General features: G+C 38.8%; 1 long non-coding RNA gene across 1 annotated transcript; it reads right to left on the bottom strand.

Annotated features, from left to right (window-relative positions):
* Window positions 1-2,476: 2,476 nt before the first annotated feature.
* Window positions 2,477-7,247, bottom strand: LOC122329245. Its single transcript, XR_006247889.1, has 3 exons — window positions 6,030-7,247; window positions 4,983-5,074; window positions 2,477-2,963 (listed from the first exon to the last, which is right to left on the bottom strand). It is a non-coding gene; the product is annotated as an uncharacterized LOC122329245 (long non-coding RNA).
* Between the last annotated feature and the right edge of the window lie 2,896 nt (window positions 7,248-10,143).

Genomic DNA, 10,143 nt, shown 5'->3' with positions numbered 1-10,143 from the left:
ATCAGTGGTTCAGTCTGAATTTTATGAAGGTACAAGAATATTTTTGTGCACAAGGAAAACAAAAATAATGACTCTATTCAACAAATTTCCTCTGCTGTGACAGTTTTCACTTTATGGTGGTATTCTGAAGCTCTCAGATTTTATCAAGCATTTTTTTTTATTATTATTTGTGTTTCGAAGATGAACAGACCTAAGGTCTTACAGGTTTGGAACGACATGAGAATGGGTAATTAACGAGAGAAGTAAATTTAGGGATAGTTAGGGAAAAAGGGATAGTTTATCCAGAAAATATAATTTATTCTTCCTTTTGTGTAAATCATATTACTTTCTTCTGTGGAATACAAAAAAAAGATATTTAGAAAAATGTCCAAAACCTCAATATATGTTCCACAGAAGAAAGTCCTTTGGAACAACATGAAAGTGATGACAGGATTATAATTTATCCCTTTAATACAAGACAAAAGGATAACGCGATAGAGCGTGGGACAGTTTCTTTGACCTGGACCAGGATCTTGAGGGTCATCTCCCACAGTGATGTACACATTTAGTTCAATAACAGGGGGGCAGATATCCATGCACACTCACGCTCACAAATACACACATACCAATGAAACACAGGAAGCAGGCAATAGTTGGAAAGGAAGCAGGGAGTGTTGGCCGTCACACTGTGCAGAACAGGGGCTCCCTGAATTGTTTCCTGCTTTTCCTGGCCAAAGAGACTCCATTCTCATTCGTTCTACAGGAATGCAATCCAGATTCCTCTCAGCTCCTCGGCATCCGCCTATTTTCAGATGGGAACTCAATTCTCACCTCCTGAATGTGCTTGATAGATGCATTCAGCGGCTCAAGTAATCTCCCATAATTCCACATATTACTCAACAGCTGCTTGTCGCTGTGTTTCTTTTTGGTTGGCCATTTGTTTGTTTCCTATTTTTTGTAGTACCCATTGATGATATCCATGTCACGTTTGGCATCAGATGTGAGCACGGGCCTGGTCTTAGTCAGTCCGTTCGCTGCTTGTTTGAACAGGCCCTTCGTTTTTGTTTGGACAGACAGGGAAGGAATTTAGAGGCCATTATGCATGTGTCGTTTTAGTGTATTTATAGATTTCAGAAGCTTTTGTCATGACAGTTGTCTAGAAGAAGAGCCAGTTTAAGTTATGTTGCTATTTAAAAACAATTTGGGAGTTTTGGCCTCAGCTGTGCTCATTAACATGCAATTTAGCTTCACAGATTATTTTGCAGATATTTAAAGATCTTTAAAGGTCTTTTCACATGCGCTGTTTGTTCATGATGCTTCGATTTGTACAAACCTTTAATCCGAAGTATTAAAGTTCAGTAAGTCATGTCACAACATTTGAGCTAAGAACAGGGAAGAGGGACGTCCAGTCTTGCTTCTGGAGTTTTGCTCCAAACAACAATAGCAAACTTGCCAGGAAATTTCTTGTGAGTCTGAAGACCTAAATTGGTTCAGGTGTGTTTAACTATGGGTCAGAAGACAAGGCCTTACAGTGGCCTTACAGGAGCAGCTTTGGACGCCCCTGTTCTATTCTGTGCACCAGATCGATTATCCCCACAGTAATTATGAATTATGAACACTGGACAGATGCACAACAGCTTAACAGAAGTATCAACTGCATGCAAACCGCAATCTCGCAGCCGCAAATTTCTCCACCCTTCCCCACTTCCTTACTGGAGTCAGGGGAAGCTCAACGGTCTCTTTAACTAGAGGTGAAAAACATCCACACAAAGCTAGAAACATGTTCAGAGTGCAGATGCTACATTAATTGTTCATACTTTGGCTAGGTTGTACTAGGACTAAATTATGTTTTGAATGCATACAATGATAAAACAGTATTATAACGCGTGATATTTCCATGAATCAATAAAAATCTTGCTCATTTTGATGAATCTGCTTCAAAGATTTGGTTGCATCAGCTGCTTAAAATGTCCCTAAAATTTGTTTGTGAAAACAACAATAACAATAATATACAAATATTGCTGTTTAAAATATATGGTACCTGTAAATAACTATAATTAAATAATAATTAAGTACTTATTACACTTTATTTATATATAAATATGTATATATATACATTTAGTGTTGTTTAATTATTTTATTTTTTTATTAATCATACTTGTACTTTATTTTACTTCCTGCTTTAATTGTTTTGACATTGATAATAACAAGATATGATTCTTGATAATAATTAAGCACCAATTCATCAATTATTCATGTGACACTGAAGACTGGAGTAAGGGCTACAAAAAATTTTATAATTGAATTTTTATTCAAATGTTATTTTATTACATTTATGAATGTTTATGTTATGGTCTCTTAGCTATTTACATATTAGCATGAATATTACTAACATTAGCCTTATTTAATATCATTAACTTCACACTTAACAGTTACCGCACTAAGCACTAATTTATTAAGGGAAAAGTAGTTAATAGTTAATAGTGAAGAAGTTTGCTACAGAGACTTCTTTTAAAAACATAAAAAAGGACTGACCCCAAATAGTAATGTATATATACACAGTATGATCAAATATCATTATTTTTAGATGCAGTTACTTTAGCGGCACCCAGTCCTATTACTTATATGTGTGAGCATATCTCTTAAGCATTCCACGTGGAAGTCATCCTCCTACCCAGTGGAATGCTTGTAACATTGTGGCAGTTTGTGTAAACCATCCCCCCGCTTGCCCCCATGGACAGAAAAATAAACAAGGTCACAGTAGGTCAAGTGTCTGACCATTTACCCACCACCCGCTGTGCCTCACGATGCCTGAACGGTGCCTGAGCCGTGGCCCACGGCCACAGAGAGGGTCTGTTTGTCCTCTTGTGGAGCCTCTGAGTGAGGGAACATTCACATGTTGTCTGTGTTCTCACAGGCGTGGCTGAGGAAGGAGGCAGAACATACACGCTATGAGGCAATCCCTTCTCAAAACCCCAGAGACTCTGAAAGAAAGAGAAAAGGAGGAAGAAAAAGATGATTAGCCTTCTCAATGGTAATTCAAAACAGGTGCCTGAGAGTGCTTTTGTGTGGTGCGAATGTGCACGATTGCTGTATGTTTTGGTGTTTTATGTTATGTAAACCAAAAAGACACACTCCACAAACAGGAAATAACAGGAAGCAGAAAATATCACAAACAGGAAATCTGAGCACTTGTAAGTTTTATCTCACTGTCCAGCGCTTTATGTAAGGGTGGTGCACCATAGTGGTGAAAGCTAGGGACTGATGAATAGAAGGTCGCTGGTTCAAACCCCATGAGGAGTTATGAAATACCATACCCCTGATTAAGACACAAAACCTCGGGTTACTCCAGAATGAAGGAGAGGTCAATCTTAGTGCTCTGAAGTTGTCCTTTCATAGCTAAGTATTATTTTATTATATAATCACCTTTGTCTCAGATGTTTTTTCTCAGATGATCAATACACTACAGGTCAAAAGTCTTCATTTGTTTGTGTGTGTTTGAAAAAGGTCTCTTAAAGCCACCAAGGCTGCATTTATTTGATAAAAAATACAGTAAATGCAGTAATACTATGAAATATGTTTACAATTTAAAAGAACACCTTTTTATTTTAATACAAAATGAAAAATCTCTCTCTTTGTATATGATAAGGGCATTTAAATTATGAACGATTTATTTTATTATACTGATATTATAATAATACTGAAAGAAATTTCTAGTTTCAGAAAAAAACAGTTGAGAACACAACAAGCCATTAATAACTGACTTATTACTTAATTAAAGACTTTGCCAAATATATTAAAGTAAATCTTGTAATAATATTTCCCAATATTACTGTTTTTACAGTCACTTTATTTAAGTGCAGGCTTGGTTACACTTTCAAAAAATAAAAAATAAATAAAAAATTATTCCAAAATTTGGACCGGTAGTGAAAAATTGACACAAATAAGGAAATTGTTAAATACAGAGTCATAAAATCTAATAGCTGTCTTCAAACAGTTGAAAAAAATCCCAATGAAAAACATTTGGGATATTTTAGTTTTTTTCTTTTACTTTGGGATTGGAATGAGTACTTTAAATTGCTTTTGTTAAATGCACACATTAACAAGCCATTAAAAGCACAAGCTTGTTCATTATTCATTCGCCTGTCCGCTTAAGCATAATAATAAAAAAAGTCACCCACTATGAAGCAGAAAACAGATGAGTGTTCGTGTGAGTTATGGTCACGCTAAGTGCCTGGAGCATCTTGCGTTACAAAACCACAGCCGCAGGAATTAATTTACAGATTTGTTCTTTTCTTTTAGTACATCAATGACACATTCAAGAGATATACTGGCCGTGTGTAACTGGAGTGGCTTCTTTGCATAACGAGAACAGCTCAGGTTACGTGTGGCTCCATATGAGTCTTTGGCCATGCCGTCGGACTCTCCTCACACTGTGGTGTTAAGAGGTCCCGCTCCACCCACTGCTGCTGGCCAGAAACTGAACAGCCCAGGTGGATGTTGTATGCTTGGGCCTATCGATCGTTTCGCTTCCAAAAACACAGTGCTGAGGTGTGTGTGTTTCTTCCCTGAGAGTTTAGGAAGGGACTACAGCATGGGGTTCACTCAAACTCCCCTCACCCTAAAAAAGGGAGGGAAACGAAAAAAATCAGGCTTGTGGGAGGGGGACACATGTTCTCCGCTCTCTCCCCCATCTGGCCGAAATGTTTGACAAGTAATTTTGCGAGCAGTCCCCAAGAACACACAAAGCTGCTCACACAGCACTGTTTCCAGATGTTCTCTGTGCGGCGCCAACACACAGATACATGTGAACGATTCCCGCCCAGTCGCACTGAGGAGAAATGAAAGTTTGTCAAGGGGAAATGGGTTTACATGAGGGTGTGCGCATGTTTAGATACACTGGTGCATGTGCGTGTTGGCTTATTCAGCTTGCCTTCCGTTCTCTATCCTTGTGCGTGTGTGTGTTGGTATTTTTGGGTGATTGAGGGTTAAAGATGACTCACTGTATTACTCATTGGTCCAGGGACACACAAATCCAGCGTGGCTGACGTGATGTGCTTTCACAAGCTGATCAGCTATGAACACAGTATAAAGTCTGCAGAGAAACGAGAAGAAAGAACAGTTTGGATAATACATAACAAATCTGGTATAGTTAAAAATAATAAAAGGGAAACATGCAACATTCAATTAATCAGGGTTTTAAACTTTTCAGACCCAGGTACAGACACTCAGTCAGCCCTGGGACCCCCAGTATAAAGTGAAATATTTTTAACTACTGAAGACAATTTCCACATAAAATAATGAACAGTTATTGTAATAAGAGAGTCGCACTGTGACATAAAAAGTCAAATTATGAATAATAAAATAAAACTTTAAAAGAGCCATAGCTACACATATCTCTTAATACATAAAATTCACACAACATGAAGTAGATGGCCTTCCCTGCAAGAAGATAAGGGCAATGGAGTGAGTGAGAGAGAGAGAGAGAGAGAGAGAGAGAGAAAGAGAGAGAGACGTGGGGGAGTGGAGAGGGGCCATATAAAACCCCTGGAGCACAAGCCATGCTTTATCCTGTGACCCGCTCATTTCTGTCTCAGGCACAGGAAACCCCTAAACTCTCTCAGCCTTGCCCCAGCGCCTGCACACACACTCTCACACACCTCAGCGTGCTCAGAGACGAGAATGGCTCTACGAAGAATGAATGAGCTCTGGAAATCGATGGGTCTGGCTTTAATGTTCAGCTTTCTTTTGCTTCACAGTAAGTTTATTTAAAGTCTTTGGTAAACGATACTTTAAGTTTTGTGCCTTACATGCAGCGCTTTATGATTACACACTCTTTTTATGCTCTTTATATTCTGTATCACTCACTTTCAAGCTTCTTTGTTTTATGGAATTATTAAAAAATAATAATAAATCGCATAATTTGTAAGAAAATCATTCAGTAATTGGATACATTATATTTTAAGTTGTAGTAAAGTATCACATCTTTTGAGTGCTAATATTTGGGGTTTAAGGCGATTTTATTCAATTTTCCCCTAAAACGGTCTCACCTTGATTGATGTGACAGCCGGCAGTTTGTATTGTTTACTCAGAGGAGACGGAGTTAAAAAGTTAGCGGGAAAGCTCAAACAAAGGGCTCTGGTTTGGAGTGGAAACATGCCGTTGATCGTAATTGCGGGCTATATCCTGCTCTCCGTCTGGGTGGAGCTGGCTAAAACATGGGCGTATATGTGTATGCTTAGGGACTGAAGAGGTTGGAAAAGCCTGGAAACTGTCTGAGGAGTCTGTTAAGCATCTTCATCCTGTTTTCTGAGACTACATGTGATGAAATGTCTTTTTTGAAATTCAGTCATACGTGTGGATCCGTTGTAGGACCACAACGCTTAGTTCATGTTCTCCTTAAAATAGATGGATGTTTACATGATCAGCCAGAGGGCTCACGACAGTTGTGAGTAAAAGGCGCTCGCATTGCAGGGACTTTACCGCATGTCCGTTATTTCAAAAAGGAGTAAAAAAAAAGCTGGTTTGTAAGTGACGCCCTTGTGGGCAGGGCAGAGCTGTACGCCCCATTCCCTTTTGCCAAGAGGTGAGAGTAATGCTGTGGGTTTAACGGTGGGAAGGTTTAAACACAGAACAGCTTTTCAAGAGCATGGTGATTTAACCAAACTAGTGCTATTAAAATTTAAAAAACTAAACATTATTTAAAAAAAACTGTGACGCTGTAAAAGAGAAGTAGGCTGCTACAAAAGAACAGACTTCCATATCAAACAAACCCTCAAACAGCACAGCACATAATTTTCAAGCTAAATGAAAAATTCAATCAGGCGGCTGAAGAGAACCTAGCGTAGTTAGCCAAAGCTAGTGTGTAATATGAAATTTGAAGTTAATGTGCCATACATTCCTATAGTTATCCTCAAATTTTCAGCTCAGAGATTTTAGTAAGAGTAATGTGCAACTGTAAACCAGCTGAATTCATTAGTCTGCAATAGCCATGCTGCTGTTAAGATTTTTTAGGTCGCAAGTAGACATTGTTCAAATGAAGCCACTTAGAGACCGCAAAGCACTACACATTTCCATTCCCACCAGTCTGTTAAATGCTTGACACTTCAGTGCAGTTGGCACTCCTGTGAGACTTAGCCAATAGACGGTCAGAGCAAAGCAACATTTTTCAGACAACCATGGAAATATGTGAGCATGGAGAGTGTTTAGACCATAAAATTAATGTCTACTGTCTCTAAGACAATGTTAATTGACTGCAAATTCAAACATCACTCTAATAACTAAAATATCAGCAGAGAAACATTAATTCAACATTGCTTTGGCACCAAAATAGCAAATTTGTGTATGTGTTGAGTATGTCACACCAATGATAATATGGGTTCAAGTGCAGGACAATGCATGAACTGGTCAAACTTACAGTATACCTAAAAAGCATCTGCTAAATGCATGCATTTAAGTTTAAAAAATGAGAAAGAGTCTACTGAAAAACCTTCAAATTATGATAACCAGATCAGTGGTTTCAGCCATGTGGACAGGCAACCACACGCTACAGTTGCTGCAGAATTAAATTAACCAAAGCTAAGTGGCTAAAAAGGGTCAAATTACATGGTATTTGAATGAGGACTCCAAGGGGGAAAAACGCATTCCAATCGGCCACCCACAGTTCAAATGTGACAGTGACCTCCCAACGTAAGTATTGCTCTTTCAGAGGTGCAACCTTCCTCAACTGCTGGATGGAAAGGGCAAGAAAGAATGATTTGCTATGACAGCCTGTTGGCAAATTTGTTTAGCTGAGCTCACACTCTCCCCATAGTTAGGTTAGCCACCCGAACAACACCCTGAATTTCAGTTACCACCTTTTCCCATGTTGTGAGTTCACCCATTATACACCCTGGTAATAATGTGGCATCTCAGTGGACAGGTGCCAGGATGACGGTTGGTGCTTCCCAAGCATCATGGAGTGTTATTGAATCTGGCTGCGATTTGATCTCAACGACGAGTGAGAAAACACCTTCACGCATCTTTAGCTCCCTGGCAGACCTTGCGTCCCTTCAGCTAAGTCCTAAAACCGCTACTGTGGTGTAATACAGTTAGATATCTGGATAAAATCCAAGGGCTAGATCAACTGTACCAACAGAAGCCAATTCATCCGGCCTGATCTGAACTAACAGATGGGAATTCCCAAACTGCACAATGCAGATGATGTTTAAAGGCACTATTATCAAATATATAAAGTATTTTTATCCTGTTGGATAGGACAAGCCATGCTATTTAGTGGACAGCAGATGCATATTTTTATGGGTTTAGCAACACAAAGACACGAGTCAAGGCACAAAGAGGAAGTTCAGCATGCCAGTGCATCATGCATGAAAAAAAACAAAGTGGATGGCAAGGGTCACTATGGGGCAAGGAGAAAAATTATAAGCTTGTGAACCTTATATCTGCGTATCTTGGTTCTGGAACACTCTCCTTGGTTGACGATGCACTTTTTGGCCAATAAAAACAAGCAGCTGCCAGTTTCTCATGGCTTTAAGCTACTGCCTGGCATTCCTGTAGTCCCAGGCCACTCCAGTGAGGTTAACGTCATGTACCCAGCCTATGCACAAATGCTGTAGGATATCTTACATCACTCCGATTTGGGTGTGCTTGGTCTCACTGGGCTTTTCAGAGATGCAAATTGATTGAAACTGAAAGGGTGGAAAAATAAGCAGTTCATTCTGGGATTATGTGAAAAGATCATCTGAGCAAACAGTAATTATAGCAAGTTGCATGTTTAGATGTTTATCTCCATCACTTCACTTATAATTAAGATTAGGACAAAACAACTATTACGTATCATATTATAAACAAATGTGTAGTAACAACAAACAGTCATGTTTGATTAGTACATCATCTTAAATGAGAAAAACAGGACAATCTGGATACATGTCAGGGTTTTTTGTTGTCGCTCTTGTGAGTCTGTTATTCTGAAGTTCCCCTGGCACTACAATGTAGTTTTGCTGTTATTGCGTCTCTCACAGCTGGCATGCAGCTTCCAACCACTCACACTCTGACACAGCGCTCTGGTAATATGACTACCCAAAAACCTGAGTCCAAACATTAGTGTGTAATTAGCCTGTGGTTCAACAAAATCCGTAACGAGCGGAAACTCCAAGACACCACTTTGGACCAGTCTGCTGGTTTGATCATCAAATTAGTCAAACAGCAACTTAGAAAACAATGACAAAGTTTCAGTTCCACAGAAACTTTGAGTGTTCACATCAATAAGGTGCATAAATTTGTGTTTTTTTCCGTGAATAAATGATTAGTTCAGTTTTAGGAGAAAAAATGCCTGATCATTTACTCAGCAAGATGTTCGTATCATTCTTTCTTAAATCAAAAAGAATTTTTTTTTTTGTAAATTATTTTTTTTTCCCATTTAGTGGACTTCAGTGGTAGCCAATGGGCTGGACGTCCAAACTGCAACTTTAATGCAGCTTCAACAGGACACATGATCCCAGCCAAGGAATAAGGGTCTTATCTAGTGAATGGTTTTTAGAAAATGACAGATCACTTCGCTAAAAAATACCCTTATTTCTCAGCTGGGTAGAGCCTTTTAAAGCTCCAGTTTGGACCTTTGACCCATTGATCCCTGTTGAAGTCCACAATTTTTCGACTGAATAAAGAAAGACATAAACATCTAGGATAATATATCTATGTTAACTTTTTAACATACATATAAAATATTGTTTTATATAAAAATCTATGCTATTTACTATAAAATTAAATATATATTTTTAGAAAATTTGTGGACAGAGCCTTACACAGTTTGAGTTAAACTATTGTTGTGTTTTTGTAATACTTGTTACATGCATCTAACTTTATGGAGAAGTTTGCACTTCTATGGCGGTTTCTGCCATTTTGCCTGAGGAATAAACAGAGTTAATGTGGCTTGGCTGAGCCTCTTTAACCGGTGGGGTAATTGCCGGGGTAATTAATGTTCAGCAAGCAGCACAACACTGGGGCAATTCTACCTAATGTTCCCTAATTGAAAACATAAGATTGTATCCTTTGCTTGCCATCAAAAGCACGAGGACTTTCTCATGGCAGTCCTCCTCAACCACAGAGTTACAGAGCCCAGGGGATTTGTTACGGTTAGCCAGAAAGTGAGAGAGGGGGCAAAAC

This window comes from Puntigrus tetrazona, chromosome 23, assembly GCF_018831695.1.
Source record: "Puntigrus tetrazona isolate hp1 chromosome 23, ASM1883169v1, whole genome shotgun sequence".
NCBI lineage: Eukaryota > Metazoa > Chordata > Actinopteri > Cypriniformes > Cyprinidae > Puntigrus > Puntigrus tetrazona.
Note: the sequence above shows the minus strand (reverse complement) of the source record. Positions and strands in the feature narration are given on the sequence as shown.